Below are 5,488 nucleotides of genomic sequence, written 5' to 3'. Positions count from 1 at the left end.
CTCGATTTTATTTGTAATACAATGCAGATATTATGGTCGACCATCCAGACAAACTTATACGTGGGAGGGTTACACAGCATGCCCGCGTGCGGCGTGAACGAATGCAAGTAGTGTCATAGATGACTGATGGAGCTGTCGTTCCACTTCCAACAGATGTACTTGATACACCCGTTCTAGAAGGGCCTTCTCCGTCCATTCCAGTTGAATGGCCTTACCCATCTACTACTTCATCCCAGAGGCCTCGGGATGATGGTGAAGGTTCCTCATAGATGCCTTCCGCCTACAGACGTTGTCGGGCCAATTCTTCTACTCATGTGCCAGTGACAGGCGATGGTGATTCTCCGGTGCCACAAATGTATCCCTGTTGACAGGGTATGCAGGTCATTCAGCCATATATATCTTGGATGGGGAGGTAAAATTTCGTAGACTTTGTTCATTAATTATTTCTGATTAATTATTTCTAACCTTTCTTATTATTAACAATGTTTTTTTTGGAAAATTTTAGGATAGGGGTCCCCATAAATTATACAATTATGATCGGAAGATTGTCGCTCTCGTGTAGCCTATTGAGTCGTGGTTCCAAGATGTCCTCTCAACTTCTGGGCTGAAGGACCTCTATCAGGTCGAGTTCCACACAATACATAATGGGATGCTGATGGCATTTGCTGAGAGGTGGCTTCTAGAGATTTCGTCATTTCATCTTCCCCATGGTGAGGTTACCACCACTCTTGACGACGTCGCTTGCCTCCTGCATATACTTATCATGGGTACCTTCCTTGGTTACGGTAGGCTGACGAAGGAGGAAGCGAGGGATATGTTGATTGAAGAGCTCGGGGCTGATCCTGATTACGCGCTTGAGAAGGTGGAGAGGACCTGTGGGGCACACGTGAGGTTTCACTTCTTAACGTGACAGTATGAGGCCGAGCTCCTTGCGGTACAGGCTGCTGATGGTGACGAGGCAGAGGTGGATATACACAGGCAGCGGGTGCTGAGATGTTACTTCCTATTTTTTAGGTACCCAGTTGTTTATGGACATGAGCTCGTCGTACACAGACGTCGTTTACCTGAGGTACTTATCGAATACCGCACATGTCCATGAGTACAACTGGGGAGCGGATACACTGGCGTACAACTACCATAGACTCGGAGAGGGATGCCTTTAGAAGGCAAGGACTGTGGCTAGTTGTTGTACCTTTTTAGTGGTAACAATCTTACATCCTTCTACTTTTTCTCAAAGTTTATTATATATTTGTGATAATATGTTTGATCCCCGTGTTTTTTTCAGGGTTGGATATTACAACACTTTCCAGACATTATTGGTTGGGGAGAGGTGTCAGAGTACACTGAGGTCATGCCGCGTGCTAGAGCTTTCATCCCCCTCAGAGGAAACCAGGTGTCGGATTCTTACATGCACTATCTTGACCGCATGGGTTCTGAGGACGACCGATACGACTGATATGCTGATTATCGTGAGACAGTTCTTTTTGATGAGATCACACTATATTCTGGATGGTTCGCTGCCAGTTCGACCGTCATTCTTCATTATCTTTCGGAGCGTTTCATGTGGCAGTTCAGCTACCAGTAGACGATATCCGCTCCTATCGCCATGACCCGTCGGCAACTAGATGATGTCTTTGTGGACTTTGAGCATCACTTGTTTCATGATGAGGCTCGGGAGACCAGATCAAGGTAGAATCGAGCTGCGTCGACGGATACATCACCTGGTACTACAGGGTGTCACAGCCATACATGATTCCCACTACACCAGAATCACCACCCAGACCAACCCATGAGAAGATTTTGCAGACTCATCAATCTCAGTTGGACCACACTAACGATGTTCTTCCTCGCTGTCGTGAGATACTTGATATGGCGGAGACAGGCATTGCTGCTGGTTTCTTTCCTGAGGGGTCAGATCACAAGCGTGTACTGGATGATATCATTAGGGTGTCAGATGAGGCATTTTTGTATCGTCGACATCATGCCACAACAGGTGGGACACTTGATGGTAGAGGCAGAGTAGGCAACATAGGGCATGGTAGATGCAGAGGCGGGGCCAGGGGTAGAGGAGAAGCATAGGATGATGTCCAACACACATAATAGTGATGCTTGTGATCTTTTTTTATGTCTTTATTTTTATTTCATTTTTGTACTTTTATTTTGATTAAGTATTTGACATTGATGGCCGATGATTTATCCGATGTATTATTTTGGCGTACTATATCCTGTTGCTTTTAAATTGCATTACTTAAATGTACTATAATTTGATGTTCTATTTTTGTTACAAAAATTGAAATTTAAGAGTGAAATGCAGGTGATTTAATATATAGCAGAATGTTTCGTAGGTACATCTACTGAACACTCTGTTTTTAACATGTTCCGTAGATGTACCTCCGAAAAATATCAATTTTTTTATAAAAAAAAAAAAGGTGCTTCCGGATGTGCATCTACAAAAGCATGGGGCATAATTGAAATTTTGCCATATGACTTAGAGATTCAAGAGATGTATTGAGATATTCTCCTATTTAAAATATAACCATCTAAAATTTCTAATATTCATAAAATTTATAAATAAATAAAATATCACATTTCTATATTTCACTAAAGTTATAAATAAAATGTTTTTATTGAAAAATAATAAGTTATATTTAACCGATTCAAAACTATAGTAAAAAAAAAAAATTACAATGCTTAAAATAAAATGGTCATACAATATTTTTAGTTTTACTTACATGTTATATAATTATATTCAAAATATAAAATTAGACAATCATTTTTCAACTACAATATATAATCCATTACATATAATTTTTTCACAATATATTAATAAATTTTAGTTAATTAACATTATAAAAATTCAATTAAATTAAATCTTTTGTATATATGTTTAAAATAAATGACATAGTCAAATAAACAAAAAAAAACAATATCATTAAACTTAGTTTGAAAATCATACTCGATTTTTTTATATCTACTAAAAACATCTTAGAATATCATGAATTTCATTTTAAATTTTAATATTAACCATAATGATTATTTATATGATGTTTGAATTGTTTAAATTTACAATGTTTATCCACAAAAGGATGAAGAAACATTTTTTTTTTAAGGTAATGCATTCATTAGACTAAGAGAACTATCCTAATACAAATCTCATGAGACATATGAGACATTTGAAATGAGACATATCTCATCTATAGTCTAGAGTTAAATCTAAACAATAACCTACATAATTATAAAAGACGATACACATGGAAAGTACACAAGCTAATAGAGCACGAACAAACCCGAATCAGAAACAACATCTTATCATTCAGTCAATCAAACTTTTACAAACACGATGGTAAGATAGAAAAGAGAATTCACAGTTTTTTCCAAATCCAATTACGGATGATTTTCTTGATTTGTGTTTGCGCATTTTAACTAATTTTGGTCTCAATATTGTCCATTTTTATCGAATCTTCGAATATTAGTTGATGAATAAAAGAAATGTTGGCACTGCTCCAAAACAGCAAACACTTATTGAGGCTTTTTGTCGAGCACCTTGAGTGTAATTAGACCTCAAAACACACAAAATAAAAACCAAATAAACATAAACAGATTTAGAAAAATTTGTCAAGGTGTAAAGTATCCATGGAGGCTTTGGAGTTGGACGAATGATTGTTGACATTGGAAGTGAAATAGAGGCTGCACGGAAGAGAGATATCTTCCTTATTGTCAAGCTTTAGATGTGAAAACCTACCATTGCAAACTCTCTATTTCTTGGTGGTGGTGGCTCCGGTGACGGCCGCAGATACAGGAAGAGAGGGTTAATGATGATTCAAAGTGGAGAAAGGGGGTCTTTGAATAGTGAGTTTGTTTTTGTAATAGCATGTGGATAAAAATGAAAAGAGTGGATTGTGCTCTCATTAGAGGAGGATGTGACCACCATAAATGTGGGGGAGAGAGTCACCATGAAGGTGGGAGACAGTCACCAAACTCTAAAAGATTTGGAGAAAAGTTCTAGAAAGAAGGGAGAGTATCTCTCTGAAAAGTGATATTAATTAATGAAGAAACATTCTTAAAGAATATAAAAAAAACAAAAAATTTACACACTTATTTTACATATTTTCAATTTAAATTTTAATGTTTTATTTTGTATTTATATAAGATTCTAACATATTTCTCAATTTTTGTTAGAAGTTCCTATAATTAAAGACGGTGAAGGGAGGGAATATCTTAAATTTTCATTCAGTTTAATTTGATTTATTTCTGTGATTAAAAAACAAAGATTCTAACACCTAAAGTTTTTTTTGACATTTCTTCATTTTCATCCTCACCTTCAACACATTCATATCAAAACCCAAAAAAAATTAAAATAAACCAAAAAAATTCTCACCTTGTTTTCTTATTGTTGTCCCCTTTAATTTTAACAAACTCTCTGATTTGTTGAAAGCATTTGAAAGTAACTAAAAGTGGTGACTGGTGAGTATCTTTTGGTTGATGGCAATTGGAAGTGGTGCGAATTTTTTGGGTTTATTTTAAATTTTTTTGAATTTTTATATGAATGTGTTGAAGGTGAGGATGAAGATGGAGTAGGAGAAGGAAAAGAAGAAGAAATGTCAAAAAGCATTGGGTGTTGATGGTTCATTGTTAAATTCTATAGACTTTTAATGTTCCATTCTTTGATATTTTGCAATCTGATCCAATGGTTAAATTTTATATATATAAAAAAAAGATCATGATGGTGGTTAATCAATAATATTGCACCACCTTAAATATTTAGGATTCAAATTTAACAGAATAAACTGAATTGAATAACAAAATTTAAGTTAAAGAACTAAAAGTAATAAGTAATGTTTATTAACTAAAGAACCAAACTGAAATAATAAATCAAGTTAAACATCTAATTAAATCATAAATATAAATGGAGATAAATTACATTAAGCATGTGGCTATAAGTATAACAAAGAAAGCGAACAGCATGACAATTGACAATGTAGTGTGGTACTGTACTTGTCATACCACCAACCAAACCATGTGGCCGGCTGATGACAGCAATTGTATGCTTTGTTTGATCTTTAAGCTCGAATCTTGGACCACAATAGGACAATGCATCATGAAACGTTGTTATTAGATACATTTGAGTATGAAATGATTGACAAAATGAGAACAAGTTAAAATAATGAATATATACTACTGGTATTTTTTATGAGAACATATATTAATACAAAAATAACAACACATTATGAACATGTAAAATCAAGTATATAATTATTTATTTTAAGCATTACCGATATTTTTTTCTTATAAGCAAGATTTTATAAAAGCGACCGGATACTTTAAACCGCTTACAAAAGTCTAGAATAAAACTCGAAAAGTAAAATTGTTCACCAACCGAAACTTATCATAGATAATCCATCGAATTTTTACAGAAATTGTAAAAGTTACATTTAGATAAGGAAATATTACCTACGCAAGACTACTTTCAAACTTTCACCTTAATGTT

Source organism: Vicia villosa, linkage group LG4 (assembly GCF_029867415.1).
Source record: "Vicia villosa cultivar HV-30 ecotype Madison, WI linkage group LG4, Vvil1.0, whole genome shotgun sequence".
In the NCBI taxonomy this organism is placed as follows: domain Eukaryota; kingdom Viridiplantae; phylum Streptophyta; class Magnoliopsida; order Fabales; family Fabaceae; genus Vicia; species Vicia villosa.
This window is presented reverse-complemented; position numbering follows the sequence as displayed.